Source organism: Schistocerca nitens, chromosome 1 (assembly GCF_023898315.1).
Source record: "Schistocerca nitens isolate TAMUIC-IGC-003100 chromosome 1, iqSchNite1.1, whole genome shotgun sequence".
Classification (NCBI taxonomy): domain Eukaryota; kingdom Metazoa; phylum Arthropoda; class Insecta; order Orthoptera; family Acrididae; genus Schistocerca; species Schistocerca nitens.
In genome coordinates, this window is record NC_064614.1 from 891,828,489 (window position 1) to 891,847,249 (window position 18,761).

The window sequence follows — 18,761 nt, forward strand, 5'->3', positions numbered from 1 at the left end:
TTGCTGGGTGCCACTAATGGAACTGCTTCTACTGACATAATGTCACTTGTTGGTGTCTGCACCTGTTCAACATTGCTGGGTGCAACTGATGGAACTGCTTCTGTTGAAATGATGTCACTTGTCGGTGTCTGCACCTACTCAACATTGCTGGGTGCCACTGTTGGAACTGTTTCTACTGAAATGATGTTACTTCTTGCTGTCTGCACCTGTTCAACATTACTGGGTGGCACAGATGGAACTGCTTCTACTGAAATGTTGTCACTTATTGGTGTCTGCACCTACTCAACATTGCTGGGTGCCACTAATGGAACTGTTTCTGCTGAATGATGTCACTTGTTGGTGTCTGCACCTGTTCAACATTACTGGGTGCCACAGATGGAACTGCTTCTACTGAAATGTTGTCACTTGTTGCTGCCTGCACCTGTTCCACAATGCTGGGTGCCACTGATGGGCTGCTTCTACTGAAATGATGTCACTTGTTGGTGTCTGCACCTGCTCAACATTACTGGGTGCCAGTGATGGAACTGCTTCTGCTGAATGATGTCACTTGTTGGTGTCTGCACCTGTTCAACATTGCTGGGTGCCACTGATGGAACTGTTTCTACTGAAATAATGTCACTCGTTGGTGTTTGCACCTGTGATATATTGACAAGATTTTATGTGAACATTTGTATAAACTGATTTTTGTGTATTGTGTAAACTATTATGTAAAGTCACATATATGAAAGAATTTGTATTGCTTACTGTATTTTATATATTAGGTTTTTGAAAGGTCAGTGCAAAGCCAAAATTATATCTAATTATGTGATATTTACGCTTTTATTTTTGTCTGTATTTTTGTGGACGAATTTGGTGGTATTTTCACCACCAATGCTGGCAAAAATACCATCAAATTCTGGCCCGTGCAGGAAGGGCATACGAAAGGTGGCTACACTGAGCCACAGCGCCAGAGATTGCGTCAAAGAGTATTATTCAGCCGCCTCCACTGGCAGTTCTTGTCGAGAAGTCGTGGTGGAGAGTGCTTATCGAGATGTGGTAGTAGTGAGTCGGTGTTGAGATGTTGTAATAGGGAGTGCTTGTTCCATGTTTTATGCAGTTGTTTGATGGGCTAGACAGCGGATGTTGTTCGAATGGAGATATTGTAATGATCAGAGTGCTTTTCGTCAATATATATGAAGGTAAAAAATTCCCATTTCTTTTTATTATTTCAATGTCTTAAATAATGCGTCATTACAGGTTCAGTCAACAAAGCATCTGGCTTGTGTTCTTGTATTAGAGTGTAATTCTGGTTTTCTTGCGCAATTATAGTATTTCTATTTTTTAAATTACTTCAGTATAAATGGTATTTAAAATTTCTTGTCTTATTGAAGAAGAACCGTGCCAGATGTGTATGTTGAATCATACTTCCACACAGAGAACAGTTCCACTTGTGCTTTGGTTTCGTAGGTTTTATAGTTGCTGGGGACTTCATTAATTAATTGTGTTAACGGAAATTTTCTTTCATTCTTTATTGTTATTCTATGCAGTCAGATTGCGTACTAAAACTAGTCAGGGCCAACCATTTACGAGACTGTGTAACCGGACAGACAGCTACTAAAATTAAAATTATTTGCATTCTTTTTCTTTGATAATTAAGCCCCCATGCAATAATTAAATGATGATAGCGTCCTCTTGGGTAAAGTATTCTGGAGGTAAAATAGTCCCCCATTCAGATCTCCTGGCGGGGACTACTCAGGAGGACGTCGTTATCAGGAGAAATAAAAATGGCCAGAATGAGATTTTCACTCTGCAGCGGAGTGTGCGCTGATATGAAACTTCCTGGCAGATTAAAACTGTGTGCCCAACCGAGACTCGAACTCGGGACCTTTGCCTTTCGCGGGCAAGTGCTCTACCAACTGAGCTACCGAAGCATGACTCACGCCCGGTACTCACAGCTTTACTGGCAGAAGTAAAGCTGTGAGTACCGGGCGTGAGTCATGCTTCGGTAGCTCAGTTGGTAGAGCACTTGCCCGTGAAAGGCAAAGGTCCCGAGTTCGAGTCTCGGTCGGGCACACAGTTTTAATCTGCCAGGTAGTTTCAATAAAAATGGCGTTCTACGGATTGGAGTGTGGAATGTCAGATCCCTTAATCAGGCAGGTAGGTTAGAAAATTTAAAAAGGTAAATGGATATGTTAAAGTTATATATAGTGGGAATTAGTGAAGTTCGGTGGCAGGAGGAACAAGACTTTTGGTCAGGTGAGTACAGGGTTATAAATACAAAATCAAATAGGGGTAATGGAGGAGTAGGTTTAATAATGAATAAAAAAATATGAGTGCAGGTAAGCTACTACAAACAGCATAGTGAACGCATTATTGTGGCCAAGATAGACACGAAGCCCATGCTTACTACAGTAATACAAATTTATATGCCAACTAGCTCGGCAGATGATGAAGAAAGTGATGAAATGTATGATGAGATAAAAAGAAATTATTCAGGTTGTGAAGGGAGACAAAAATTTAATAGCCATGGGTGACTGGAACTCGATAGCAGGAAAAGGAAGAGAAGGAAACGTATTAGGTGAATATGTAATGGGAGTAAGTAATGAAAGAGGAAGCCACATGGTAAGGTTTTGCGCAGAACATAACGTAATCATAGCTAACACTTGGTTCAAGAATCATGAAAGAATTTTGTATACATGGAAGAACCCTGGAGATATTATAAGGTTTCAGATAGATTATATAATGTTTAGACAGAGATTTAGGAACCAAGTTTTAAATAGTAAGACATTTCCAGGGGCAGATGTGGACTCTGACCACAATCTGATGGTTATGAACTGTAGTTTAAAACTGAAGAAGAGTTTGTAAAGAGTTTCAGGGAGAGCATAAGGGAACAGTTGACAGGAATGGGGGAAAGAAATACAGTAGAAGAAGAATGGGTAGCTTTGACTAATGAAATAGTGAAGGCAGCAGAGGATCAAGTAGGTAAAAAGACGAGAGCTAGTAGAAATCCTTGGGTAACAGAATTTAATGGATGAAAGGACAAAATACAAAAATGTAGTAAGTGAAGCAGGAAAAAAGATATACAAACATCTCAAAAATGAGATCGACAGGAAGTGCAAAATGGCTAAGCAGGGATGGCTGGAGGACAAATGTAACGATGTAGAGGCTTATCTCACGAGGGGTAAGATAGATACTGCCTACAGGAAAATTAGAGACCTTTGCAGAAAAGAGACATCGTCTTGAAAGGAGGGTATAAGATGAACATCAACAAAAGCAAAACGAGAATAATGGTATGTAGTCGAATTAAATCGGGTGATGCTGCAGGAATTAGATTAGGAAATGAGACGCTTAAAGTAGTAAATGAGTTTTGCTATTTGGGAAGCAAGATAACTGATGATGGTCGAAGCAGAGAGTATATAAATTGTAGACTGGCAATGTCAAGGAAAGTGTTTCTGAAGTAGAGAAATTCGTTAACATCAAGTATAGATTTAAGTGTCAGGAAATCGTTTCTGAAAGTATTTGTATGGATTGTAGCCATGTATGCAAGTGAAACATGAACGACAAATAGTTTAGACAAGAAGAGAATAGAAGATTTCGAAATGTGGTGTTGCAAAAGAATGCTGAGGATTAGATGGGTAGAATTGGTATTGAATAGAATTGAAGAGATGAGAAATTTGTGGCACTACTGGAGTAGAAGAAGGGATCAGCTGGTAGGGCATATTCTGAGGCATCAAGGGATCATCAATTTATTATTGTAGGGCAGTGTGGACGGTAAAAATCGTAGAGGAAGACCAAGAGATGAATACACTAAACAGATTCAGAAGGATGTAGGTTGCAGTAGGTACTGGGAGACGAAGAAGCTTGCACAGGCTAGAGTAGCACAGAGAGCTGCATCAAACCAGTCTCTGGACTGATGAACCCTCTGCCAAGCACTTTAGTGTGATTTGCAGTGTATCGATGTAGACATGCATGTAGATGAACATTTAATTAATAGATTGTAGTTTCACACTTGGTTTTCACAACATATTATTGCATCTTTTTAGCAGTAGCGAATTCGATTCTTTTTCTAGAGTATTTCTTGTCAAGACTCTTGTATGTCAGTTTTTCAGGAATAACCTGCATCATTTTACACCAAGCTCTGTGACAGTCCAATAATAATACTGGGATGCTATGCAACTATTGCTTTTATTAATTCATTTGGCCATCACACAGAAATTCAAATTTGGTTCAGTTCACTTGTCAGATACAATCACGAACATAAGTGTGTACAATAAGATGTATATATGCATTGAAGAGTCAAAGAAAGTGTTACACCTGCTTAATATCGTGTAGGGCCCCTGCAAGCACACAGAAGTGCCGCAACACATGTCTGAAGTAGTGCTGGGGGAACTGACACCATGAATCGTGCAGGGCTCCCCATAAATCTGCAAGAGTACAAGAGGGTGGAGAACACACATTGCAAGGCATCCCAGATATGCTCAATAAGGTTCATGTCTGGGGAGTTTGGTGGCCAGTGGAAGTGTTTAAACTCAGAAGAGTGTTCCCGGAGCCACTCTGTAGCAATTGTGGATGTCTGGGATGTCACATTGTTGTCCTGGAATTGCCCAAGTCGGTCGGGATGCACAATGGACATGAATGCATGTGGGTGACCAGACATGATGCTTACGTATGTGTCACCTGTCAGAGTCGTATCTAGACATATCAGGGGTTCCATATCACTCCAGCTGCACACGCCCCACACCATTGCAGTCTCCACCAGCTTGAACGGTCCCCTGTCGGCAGGCAAGGTCCATGGATTCATGAGGTTGTCTCCGTTCCCGTACACGTCCATCTGCTCGATACAATTTGACATGAGACTTGTTGGATTACACAACATGTTTACAGTTCAATGTTGGTGTTTATGAGCCCACGCGAGGCGTAAAGCTTTGTGACATATGGTTATCAAGGGTACACGAGTGGTCCTTAAGCTCTGAAAGCCCATATCGACAATGTTCACACGCTGACACTTGTTGGTGGCCCAACACTGAATTCTGCAGCAATTTGCAGAAGGGCTGCACTTCTGTCACATTGAACAATTTTATTCGTCGTCGTTGGTTCTGTTCTTACAGAAATTTTTCTGGCTGCAGCAATGTCGGAGATTTGATGTTTTACCGCTTTCCTGATATTCATGGTACACTTGTGAAATGGCGGTACGGGAAAATCTCCATTTCATCGCTACCTCGATGATGCTGTGTCCCATCGCTCGTGCGCCGCCTGTAACACTACGTTAAAACTCACTTAAATCTTGACAAACTGCCATTGTAGTAGCAGTAACCGATCTAACAAGTGCACCAGAAACTTGTTGTCTTATACGCATTACCTACCGCAGCGCTGTATTCTGCCTGTTTACGTATCTCTTTATTTGAATACACATACCAGTTTCTTGGGCGCCTAAGAGTGTGTGTGTGTGTGTGTGTGTGTGTGTGTGTGTGTGTGTGTGTAAAATGCACGTGGGAATAATGATTAATGTCCATCAAAATTAAAATTGAGTTCATAATGCTATTTTATATATTAAAGGAAGTACTATAATGTGGAAAGGCTTTACAAAAGTTGGAGGTGCTCGAAAATCTGTAATAAAGTTTTGATGTACTTGAGAAAGACGATTAAGATCCATGCAATGCTGAGAAAAAACGATGAAGACCTAATTTTCAAGAATCGGCTTTGCAACAGTACTTGCCAGTCATTCATATACTGTACACAAAATTCGAACTGTTACATTATTTAGTAATAAAGCAAAGACCGATATAAAAATGTACCACATTGGGCATCCCCAGGCGATAGTAAGTAAAAAGAGATAAAGTTTGGTAAGTTGGGCAATATTGTACATAAAATTATTTCTGAAGTGAAATGTAGGCATCAGGTATGTTACAGAATAAATGTGAAATTCCAGTCCTGTGCAGAATACAAGAACAAGGAAAAGAAATGTGTTGGGGCATACTTCTAAAGGCCCGTCCACACGCAACGATCTGTCTGCGCAAATGTCTGCGCACATCACATGTGCGCAGACAGATCGTTGCGTGTGGACAGAAGATTTGCACCAACCTGAGGTGTGTGCAAACCTGGAAGTTGGAATTGGAGGTTTGAGCGAAACCTCTCAAATCTGTAGGTTCAAACCACATCTGCGCAGACAAGTTGGAGCGTGTGGACAGGAGATCGCCGCAAATCTGGTGCGAAACAGCTGTTTGCTCAGTCTAGTGTTTGTATTTGTACGCACAGAGCATTAAAATGGCTAATACTCGTCAGTGTTGTCGAGAGTTTGTAAGTGAATTCATCGAAATATACAGAAACCACCCAAGTTTGTGGAAGATTAAAAGTAAAGAATATAGTGACCGAGACAAAAAGACAGCAGCATACAATGCTCTAATTGAAAAACTGCGGGCAGTTGACGCCTCGGCAAGCAGAGAAACGATAATAAAAAAATAATTTCGTTGCGAATTGGCGAAATTATTTGCGGATGGATGTCGAAACTTATAATTATCTCTTAAAGCTTGTAACCCCTCATATTATGAGAAAAAATACTTGTGTGAGAAGGGCAATTTCTCCTCATGAACGGCTGGCGGTAACATTAAGATTCCTAGCAACAGGAAGGAGCTACAAGGATTTGGAATTTTCATCTGCAATATCGAAACAAGCAATGAGTGAAATAATACCCAACAGATGTGAAGCTATTTACGCTTTCCTGAAGGATGAGTTCATGAAGGCAAGTCAAGTGAATTAAGTCTGTCAGCGAATTGTTTACCGAAAAGAGTTATCCAAAGTTCAGAAATCTAGAAGATCTGGTGTAGGAGTAGATCAAGTATACCAGCCAACGTTATGGTATTTTGATCTGCTTGTCTTTCTTAGTGATCAAGAAACGCCAAGACCAAGCAGGAATACAATTGAAGATGAAATTGGAGTGTCAATGTGCGAGGAAATGGAACACGATGTAAAGTAAAACAAAACTGGTTCGCCCTGCAACTCTCGCAGTAAATTTACGTGAGAAAACTGCTTTCGCTTTAGCAGCCACTGTCCACACCATTTTGACCGCTTTCTCTGTTTCCTGCGGTTGGTCTGAATGTTTTTTTGCAACACAAGTTGCGAACACAGACCACAACAGAACTTCCTCCATTTCTATATTTCAAAATAACTGAATTAAATTTCGACGTTTACGGGGAGCGTAGTCGCTTGCCACTGATATTTCATTTCTACACCGACAGATGGCGGGCGAGTAGTAGATTGGGGTTTGTGTCGTGTGAACACACCACATTTGCAGCGATCTTTTGCATGTACAGATATCTGCGCCGATGTCTGCGCAGACAGATCGTTGCGTGTGGACCGGGCTTAAGTCTTCAAATCACATTAGAGGTGATGATTGTAAATGCTTACAAATGAGATGTTTTCAGAATGTTCCATTAATAGAAAGGAATATTTTAATGAAGGAATTCAGTCAAATGGCTTCTTGTGCTACACAAAATTGTCTGGATTGAGCTCATAAGTGTAAAACCCGTGATCAAAGAAGATCCGTGAGGTGCATGTGAATAGATATGAACAAACACTGGATGTTCAGATATGTCAGCTAGTACTTTTGGCATCACCAGCAGATGTTCTATCACTCTTAAAAAGTCATTGGCTACTACAAGCCAATCACATGTGCAGATTAGAGGAAAACATAACACTAGATCTAATAAACTTAAAGTAGAAACTGTATCTAAAGTGGATCAACATAAACACGTACAATCACTGAAAAGCCACAAACCTAATTGTAGTATTCACGATAGCAAATGATTATATTTACCAGAACTACTTTATATTAAAAAGTTACACCTGTTATACCCATAGAAAAATTCTTCAAATCTTGTGTCATACCAACATCATCATCTTATTTTTGTGTCTAACTACAGCACAAATTTGGATACCCCAGAACTGACACATGTCCAGTGTGTGACAACTTAAGAGTAGACTGATCGAAACTGATTTACAGATTACAGCGCCACCCTGTTGTGAACTGTTTATATTATGTTTCTTGAGGTTATGTTCTATGGGATCATACTTCGTTTTACACAGAAAAATCGGGGATTGCCTTGGCTGCTTTACAGAAAACAAGGCAAAAAAGACCTGAGAGGAAGCTTTGGGCAAAGATATGGCTAATGCAAGCAAAGAATTTACCTACTTTCTGTCACTTGAAAAGCAGGGAACCTATGATTTTCGTAATTATTTAAGAATAAATGAATCTTGTAGTCCAGAGCTGCTGAACATCATGAAACAATTCTTAACGAAAATGTATAGTTATGAAAGAGGCTATAAGCTGTTATTACAGGCTGTTAGCTACCATTTGTAGCCAGTGGCTGAAATTTAGAGGACCTCAAATTCATGGCTGTTGTACCCCACAATTACTAACTAAAATGATTCTTGAGACCTGTGATGTGATTCATACTTGACTTAGGAAATACATACTGATAGAGTAAAATGAATAAAACAGAAGACTTTCATGTAAACATTATTAATATGTTTATATATTAGCATAAAAGATGACCTGTGAGTTCAAGAAACTAATTTCAGCTTTGAAGAAGAAAGACTACACACGGTTATGGCGAATATCATTCAATAAATACAACAACAGATACATATGAGATGAAGCATTTAGCTTGAAGTGTTTGAAGTAAACTAAAATATCTTACCTTTTGTTCTTCATCGCAGAGGGCTTGGATATGGACTGGACTTTTAATAGCGCTTGTAACTTATGCTATGAACTAACGTCCATTGAATGTCAATATTTCGGTTTTTAGATTTCATTAACAATAAGTATCGGAAATAAAATCTAAAAACAGAAATACAGAATGTCGATGGACTTTTGTTCTTTCTGTATGCCACCTGAAACCATTACAAATCTTTAAAAAATGAAAAAAAGTGCTTCATTTCTTGCATCGATATTGCTATACTCCTCACATGACATGTCACATAAACTTCTGTAAACCTTACATTACTTCAGAAACTCTCTCCTTAAAATCTCGCTTTCCTCTCATCCTGTCACATGTATCAGAACAGTATTTAATTTTGTGTGCAGTGCAAAACTCGAAATGTCGGGCGGTTTACACGGCAGCGCTGTAAATGGTACTGTTTGTTGGCTGGAGTAGTAGTGAGGGGTCGGCTATTGGGTGGCTCTATGCGCCCAACATCCCGACAGCGAAATTTCGTCGGTCGGTCGGTAGGCAAATCATTTGATGCTTGTTTTTTACCCAACGAGTTTGCGTTCTACTTTCTTGCGCGATGTCGCTCCCCCCACCATCGGCTATGAGCTTCAGCAACTGCCGAAACGTGGATCTGCTCTCATTTTGCTCTGGGTCGTTCGAGAGTACACACCTGGACCGTTTGTTTATGTACATGGAAACATAGCGTCATGTGAGAGTAATGGGCTTAGTCTTCAACCAAGTAAATAAACATTTTCTAAAGTGGCAAAATGTCCTTAAACAGTGTGATACGAACAACTTACTGGCATTCAGCAATTCTTTATAATTATTTATTTTTAACAGAGTAACACAGAATTATTTGAAGTGACGAAATGCATTAAAAGTTATTTTACCGAACAGTGTGAACTTGCTGAGACTCACGTTATTGCAGAACTCTTTCAAAGCGTTTGAAATGTTGTATGTGTCAGTTGAGAAATAAATAACTTAACAATGATGTTTATACACCAGTGTCTCTATAAAAAAAAAGGTTCAAATGGCTCTGAGCACTATGCGACTTAACTTCTGAGGTCATCAGTCGCCTAGAACTTAGAACTAATTAAACGTAACTAACCTAAGGACATCACACACATCCATGCCTGAGGCAGGATTCGAACCTGCGACCGTAGCGGTCGCTCGGTTCCAGACTGTAGCGCCTCGAACCGCACGGCCACTCCGGCAGGCTGTCTCTATAATTCTTTTTTTGCGAGCTCTTGGTATCTCTGTTTTATATTTGCCATAACTCCTGGTTAGTATGAGGCGAGTGCATCTGTGTTATGCCTCTGGTGGCCGAGCGGTTCCATTCTTTATGCAGTCGATCTTCAAGAGATTCTTTAATTCTATTTAAAATAATTCTGGTGAGGATCTTGCTGGGCACCGACAACAGTGTAATACCATGGCAGTTGTTACAGTCTGAAAAAATTTCCCTTGTTTGTGAGCTTAACCACCAAACCGTTTTTCCACTCCTTTGGAGATAGCTCTTCAAGCCAAATATGCTTCAGCAAGGGATAGAGCATTTTAACAGTACTTTCAATATTGGCTTTTAAGAGCTCCAGTGCTATGTTGCCTAGGCCTGGAGCCTTTGCGCTCTTTAGGGTTTTCAAATCAATCTTAATTTCGCCCATTGTGGGGCACTGCACATTTATATCTTGATCTCCTTCGACTTCCTCTGGATCATCTTTTACCTGATCCTCTTGGTTGCCTTCATAATTTAAGAGTTCCTTGAAGTGTTCTTCCCATCTCTGTAGCCGCTCCTGTTGACTTGTGAGCATAACTCCACCTTTGTTCTTCACTGGTCCTTCATGTTTGAATTTCTTCATTAACAACCATTTGGTTATATTGAACAGCTCTTTCATATTTCCTTGTCTTGCTGCCTCTTCCGCTAATTTTGCTTGCTCAACTATCCATTTCCTTATATCTCGACATAGCCATATTTTCACTTTTTTGTTCGCCTCCGTGTATTCTTTATGCACTTCGCTCTTCTGCGCTCTTGTCTTAGAAAGATTTAAGTTTTAGTTCTTTCCTGTGGCTGATTTCATTCCATGTAGCATAGGAGATCCATTCCTTCCTTTGATGTGCCTTAAATCCTAAGATTTTTTTCTCCCACATCTAAATAACTGTCCCTGATTTTTTGCTGACCTGTTTCAATATCTTCTTCGATAAAGTTTTCTTCAGAGAGAACCTGGAATCTATTTTGTAGTTCTAGGGCAAATGTTTTGCCACATCTATTTTATTGCTCCCCTGATTGAGCTTGGTTCTGTTTTCCACTATCTTCAGTCTGAATTTCGCCAAAACTAGGTGGTGATCACTTCCAACATCTGCTCCTCTTCTATTTCTGACATCTAACAGAGAGTGTCGAAGCTTGCGGTCTATTTGATTTTCAGTATTGTGGTCTCAAGAAACCCACATTATCTTATGGCAGCTATAATATGGAAACAATGTGCCTCCAATGACTAGGTCATGTTCAGCACACATTTCTATCATTTACATTTCTGATCTCCATGCCATGCATACCTATGATACTTTCAAGCCCTTCATTTTCTGAACCAACCTTTGCATTTAGGTCACTAATTAAAATTTTTATGTCACTAGAATTTATTTGTCTAAGGACTCCATTAAGGTCTGTATAAAATGCCTCTCTTAATTTTCCTTTAGCTATTTCAGTAGGTGCATAACATTGAATTACAGTGACATATCTCACATTTGCTTTAAAGTGTACAGCTATTATCCGTTCTAAGACTGGTTTCCACTCCATTAAGCTCCTCTTGCTGCTTTTAGATAGTAAGAGCCCTATACCAAACCTATGCATCATGTCCTGACCTGTCTGACCCGCATACAGCAGCACTCCACCATTTTGCATTTGGAATTACCCAGATTCTGGCCCCCTTATTTCGCTTAGTCCCACTACATCTAGTCGGTAGTTCTCCATCTCTTTTTCGACCTGTCTTAGCCTTCCTGCCCCTCTCAACGTCCTTACATACCAAAAGACAATATGGGTTTTCCTTTCAGGCCAAAGGTCATATTCTTTAGATTCGTCCAGCTGTTTCTCCTTTTAGTTTCTGTGATATGTGTTTTTTAATGGTTCGGGTTATCAGCTCACAGCCCCCGAGTGTCTTGGTGGGGCTGCCACCTCATGGCCTGGACACCTGATAAGGTTTTATTTCAGAGCCTTAGCCGTTAGACAGCTTGTCTTCATTCCAACTACACAATCCATCCCTTCGCAGTAAGGCCTATGTGCATCACTGTTGTTCTGGTGTCCAAGGATCTTCTGTCCACAAAAAGGGACTGTGCCTGCAGCCACCCAATCACAGAGAGGCAAAGGAAAGGAAGAGAGAGGATGGGGCGGGGCAGGGTGGAGTGGGGCAGGATGGGGCGGGGCAGGACAGTAGGTGGGATGTTGTGAGACACACTTTGTCTGGATCCTCTATGGAGACCTGTCCAGCTTGCAAGGCCCTGCCAGTAGTTAGACTACCGCCAGTATAGCCCTCCATTTCACTGGATCACACAAACCCTCTCACCCACACAGACAGAGTTTCGTTAAGGTGGGGTCTCCTGAGGGGGCATAATCCTCACATGGTCGTTCCATTTCATATCACTTTCCAACACTACACCCAGATATTATAAACAATGTGACCTTGTCAAGCAGGACACTACTAATGTTGTATCCAAATATTACAGGTTTGTTTTTCCTGCTCATCCACATTAACTTACATTTTTCTACATTTAGTGCTAGCTGCCATTCATCACATCAACTAGAAATTGTGTCTGTATCCCCCTACAGTCGCTCAACTTCGACACCTTACCACACACCACAGTATCTTCAGCAAACAACTGCAGATTGTTGCCCACCCTGTGCACCAAATCATTTATGTATGTAGAGAATAATAGCAGTCCTATCACACTTCCCTGTGGCACTCCTGACATTATCCTTGTCTCTAATGAACACTCGCCATCGAGGGCATCATACTTAGTAAGTCTGAAGCCACTCACATATCTGTGAATCTATCCCATGTGCTCATACCTTCTTTAAAGGCCTGCAATGGGGCACAGCGCCAACCGCTTTCCAGAAATCTAGAAATAAGATATCTGCCTGTTACCTTTAATTCACAGTTCGCAGTATATTATGTGAGGAAAGGGCAAACTGAATTTCGCATGAATAATGCCCCCTAAAACCGTGCTGATACGTACATATAAGCTTCTCTGTCTCAAGAAAGTTTATTATATTCGAACTGAGTATATGTTCAAAGATTCTGTAGCAAACCAATTTCAGGGATATTGATTGGTAATTTTGCGGATGCTTTCTCTTGTCCTTCTAATGCACAAGAGTCACTTGCACTTTTTGCCAGTCGCTTGGGAATTTGCACTGGGCTAGAGATTCAAGTAAGAGGCCAATGCCGTAGCGAACTCTTTTGAAACCCGAATTGGAATTACATATGGACCTGGTGACTTATTTTTCAACTCCTTCAGTTGTTTCTCTACGCCAGGGATGGTTATTACTATGTCGTCCATACGAAAGTCTGTTTGATGGTCAAACTACAGTATGTTTGGAGGATTCTCATGCATGAACAATTTCCTGAACGTGAAATTCAAAACTTTGACTTTCGTTTTGCTATCTTGAACTGTCACACCAGACTGGTCAACAAGTGACTCGATGGAAGTCTTAGACCCACTTAGCGATTTTACATAGGACTGGAATTTTCTCAGGTTCTCTACCACATCTTTTGCTAAAATATGACAGTGTTAATAATTGTATGCTGTGGGCATAGATGTTTTCAGAGACGCATGAATCTCTGGTAACCTTTGCATGTCATCATTTGTGCCTTCTCTTTTGAACGGAGAGTGCAACACCCTCTGGTTCCTCAGCATTTCCTGAATCTCGTTATTAAAACATGGTGAGTATTTCCCATACTTAATCCACTTACTAGGCACATAATTCGCCAAACCACAACTTACAATCTGCTTAAACTTTGAGTACAATTCCGCTACGTCTAACGTACTGGAACTAAGTGATGTCAGTTTGCTCTGTAATTGAAATGGTAACAATAGATTATTTGATCCTTCTAGCAGAAACACTCTCCTAGCCTTCTTGACTGATTTATTACCTTTTGTAACTGTAGTTGCTATAACAACATCATGATCGCTAATCCTCGTTTCTATACTGACATTGTCGATAAGGTCTGGCCTATTTGTAACTATAAAGTCTCAGATATTTCCACTGTTTACATCAAAAGGGAATGACCAGAGTTACTGAAACTTCACTATCGAATCTATGTCTCTGTATATCCCTATTATGCTTAACTGCGTCATCAATCAACGTTTAATACTTTTTTCTTGTAGTGTTTTAGACAGTTTGTTGTTCCTGCCATTGGCTATTCTATCCATCATTGGAATAAATTTGAAAAGACTCGCCAGAGTGCATAAGAGCACGGTAACATAAATCAGCCGCTTCCATCAGCCAGTGCACCAAGTGTCAACTTCGTTGCGCATTTAATATCACCACCTAGCAACAGATTCATAAATAATTAAAGGAAACAGTGCGCAAAACATATCTTCTGAATGAAATATGTCCCATTACTTTAGTTTCCTTTCTTGCTGACTTTGGGTAATGTGCATTATTAACAAATTTCTTTATGTGAGTGTATTATGCATAGGCTTAGTGAGTATAGCGTTCTTGTGATTAACAGAAACATACAACAAGTTCGAAAACAATACAATATGAATTCACTGTGCAATTTCTCTGATAAAATTTGGGAACTGCGGTTAGAATGAAAGGAAATGAACTTGGTGCGCCCAGACCCAAAGCAAAAATTAATCAAGAACAAAATTTGTGTAAATCCAAGCAAGTGTATACACGCGATTTCAAAAGAGCAATGTACAATGCAGCTGAGTAGGTGAGTGCACTTTGTCACTTAAAATGCATATTTTTGCAATACACAAATATAAACACAATCTAACGGAACAGTCGTGACTCTTTGTCTCGATTTTGTCACCTACTGCGCCAGCTGCGTGCCAAGCGGCCAGTGAGTTAAACTGTTGAAATCGGCGGAATCGTGAAGACGAATAGTAGTTGTTTATTTTGTTTGTACAGTGAGATTACAAATGGGAGCGTAGCGTAGCGCAATAGATTGCAGCATCAAAAAGAAGAAGATACAAGATCTGTCTTTTTTTTTTCAAGTTTCCTAGTCCGCAGCCCGTGGTCTTGCGGTAGCGTTCTCGCTTCCCGCGCACAGGGTCCCGGGTTCGATTCCTGGCGGGGCCAGGGATTTTCTCTGCCTCGTGATGACTGGGTGTTGTGTGTCTTTCATCATCATTTCATCCCCATCGACACGCAAGTCGCCGAAGTGGCGTCAACTCGAAAGACTTGCACCAGGCGAACGGTCTACCCGACGGGAGGCCCTTGCCACACGGCATTTCCATTTCAAGTTTCCTAAGGACCCTGAGAGGTATATACCATTATGTTACTAAACTGTATCGTCAGGATTCACTTGCAAACTACATGTGTATTGATGATTAATGTTTTGTTGTAGGAGGAGACAATGGCTAGTGAATAGCAGACGAGAAGATCTTACGAAAAAAAGACCTTGTTTACCCTTATAATAATGTTAAATTTTGTCCGCTACACGTCGAACAAAACCAGTTTATAAATGAAGACAAGAATAAACTCGTGTGGAACGCAGTTAACTACATTGTTTCAGATTCTAAATAAGCCACCGCAACTGACGATGAAGAGGAAACTGCCACAAAGGTTCGACAATCCGTATAAACCTGTAAAACACTCCTGTGGCGCAGAAGCAGCCAGTTCAACTCTCCATATATCAGTGCCAGATACATCTGGATCGTCGACACCGGCCTGCTTTGAACAGGGTTAAATTAAGCGCAGGTATTCGTGTCTAGAAAAAGCGTGTGGAGTATCAGAATGTGCAGATCGATAGACTTCGTGCAAAACTGTCACGGGACAAGGAGAGTGCCTATCATTTTAAGTACAGACAGCAGCAAAAACTGTATCATAAGGATCAGGTGAAAAAGGACAAACAAATTTTGAAGACTATAGGATATTGATATTTTAAAAAAAGATGCCCTTGACTTGTTGTTAACACAGATTAGCATACCATCTGCAAGATGTAAAGACGAAAATAAGGTGTGTGCTCTAAGTTTATTGTATTATAGCACTCAAGCATACAGGTTTTGTCAGAATGTTTTATGTTTCCATCAGTGGGTACATTACAGAGGTATGTGGAAGGCATACAAATAAAATATGGGATAAGTGACAATATATTCCACCTTTTGAAGCAGAAGGTACAGCATTTCTCTGATACTGATAAAATAGCGCATATGTCATTGGATAAAAAGTCTCTAATGGCAAATTTAACATATGACAACACTTATTACAGTATTATTGGCTGTGAGGACTTCGGGTATACACACACAGTATATTTCTCCCACTATTTGGCTGTTGCTTGTCGGGCTTACAATAACATAAAGATGAAGGTCGTACTTGTGGCAACAGGCGACAATGACTAAAACACCGTAGGGCTACGGAACGACAGATGGGGTGTCGATCGCTTTTGTATGTAGAGGTACAAGTCTGTGCTTCTTATGTGCGAATCTATGTGTTTATATTCTGTTGATATCAATGTGGTGAGCTGCAGTTCTATCCAACGTCATAAGTGTTTCTTCATGAATGTACTGTAACTTGCCACTGGATTCGTGCTTTTTATCCCTACTTGCACGTATTCCAGAATCAAATTTTGAAACATCTATGTCTTCTGATATTATACAAACTTTTGGAGGCAAAAAAATTAAATATTTCGTAAATCATGTAGGAAAGGGATGCAAAACAAACGTAATACTTACGACGCTTTTAAGTTCTCCTTTCTCTTCACTTAGATCGTCGCTCCAGCTGTCAAATAGTAACAATTGTTACAGCAGAGAGTGTCGCGACTGTTATGTTAGACTGTGGTATAAATATGACATATACACTGTTCTTTGGATTGCCCATTTCAGCCAATCGCAGCACAAGATCCGTGACTTCACATCACTGTTCTTCACGTGAACTAATAAACGCTGGATTTTGAGCCAACAAAACAGTAAACATTTGAAGCTTGGAAACTAAAATACCAAAAACATTCAGCATGCAGCGAAGCTAACATAAACTACTTTTAAGATATCTTCAGAAGGCGTCATTTAGTACGATCTGTTGTGGTAAACTGTAGTGAAATACACTGGTGGATAAATAAGCAACACATAGATTTTTATCTTGGCATTACCTTTTGATGTCGTTTAGATGTTGATTATGAAACGGAAAGAAGATACAGTATGTAAATGTTTAGCTAGAGTCTAATATTGCCCCCCTCCCCCTCCTGAAATTTTGGTTGTGATGACAGACTGATCTGTACCATAGCCCGAAATCTAGGGTAGTTCCAATCAGCAAATGTTACAGTCTTCTCCAGTATGAAAAGTACAAGTCATGTCTCTTCTAATGCAAATTCCTCAGCGAGCACTTTCTGAAGGTACTTGCGAAGTCACTTGCTAGCAGACAAGCGCCTTAAGAAATTCATGCCTGTTGAAACCTGGCTTAATATTTCTCAGGTAGAGCAATATACACACATGAAAAAAGTTTTGCATCACTTCGGTTTCGGAACCTGTACAGAAACTGAAATAGAGATCGACATAAACATCATTTCTGCCCTTCTTATTGCTCATGAAAACCACACTTTGCATGTTGTAGCACCATGCAGCGAGACCTTCAGAGGTGGTGGTCCAGATTGCTGTACACACTGGTACCTCTAATACCCAATAGCACGTCCTGTTGCACTGATGCATGCCTGTATTCGCCATGGAATACTATTCACAAGTTCATCAAGGCACTGTTGGTCCAGATTGCCCCACAACTTAATGGCGATTCGGCGTAGATCCCTCAGAGTGATTGGTGGGTCACGTCGTCCATAATTAGCACTTTTCAATCTATCCCAGGCATATTCGATAGGGCTCATGTCTGCAGAACAATCTGGCCACTATAGTCGAGCGATGTCGTTATCCTGAAGGAAGTCATTCACAAGATATGCATAATGAGGGTGCGAATTGCCCTCCATGAAGATGAATACCTCGCCAATATGCTTCCGATATGGTTGCACTATTGGTCGGAAGCTGGCATTCATGTATTGTACAGCTGTTAACGGCGCCTTCAATGACCACCTGCGGTGAATGTCAGCCCCACATAATGCCACCCCAAAACAGCAGGGAACCTCCACCTTGCTGCACTCACTGGACTGGGTGTCTAAGGCGTTGAGCCTGAACAGGTTGCCTCCAAACATGTCTTTGATGATTGTCGGGTTGAAGGTATATGCGACACTCATCGATGAAGAGAACGTGATGCCAATCTTGAGTGGTCCATTCGACATGTTGCTGGGCCTCACTGTACCGTGCTGCATGGTGTCGTTGTTGCAAAGATGGACCTCGCCATGGACGTCAGGAGTGAAGTTGTGCATCATGCAGCCTATTGTGCACAGTTTAGAGTCCTAACACGATGTCCTGTGGCTGCACAAAAAGCACTACTCAACATGGTGGCGTTGCTGTCAGGTTTCCTCCGAGTCGTAATCCATTGGTAGCGTCCATCTGCTGCAGTAGTAGCCCTTGCGCGGCCTGAGCGAGGCATGTAATCGACAGTTCCTGTCTCTCTGTATGTCCTGCATTTCCGAACAACATCACTTTTGTTCACTCAGAGATGCCTGGACACTTCCCTTGTTGAGAGCCCTTCCTGGCACAAAGTAACAATGCGGAAGCGATCGAACCGCGGTACTGACAGTCTAGTCATTATTGAACTACAGGTAACATGAGCGGTGTACCTCCTTCCTGGTGGAACGACTGTCGGACCCCTTCCTCCAATAGGCGGTGCTCATGTATGGTTGTTTACATGTTTGGGGGGTTTAGTGACTTCTCTGAACACACAAATGGACTGTGTCTGTAATACAATATCCACAGTCAATGTCTGTCTTCAGGAGTTCTAGGAACTGGGGTGATGCAAAACTTTTTTTGATGTGT

The 18,761-nt window shown here is 40.9% G+C and overlaps 1 non-coding gene across 1 annotated transcript; it reads left to right on the plus strand.

The window, feature by feature from the left end:
- The first annotated feature begins 1,977 nt into the window (after positions 1-1,977).
- Positions 1,978-2,052, plus strand: Trnas-uga (transfer RNA serine (anticodon UGA)). Its single transcript has one exon. It is a non-coding gene; the product is annotated as a tRNA-Ser (tRNA).
- The last annotated feature ends 16,709 nt before the right edge of the window (positions 2,053-18,761 follow it).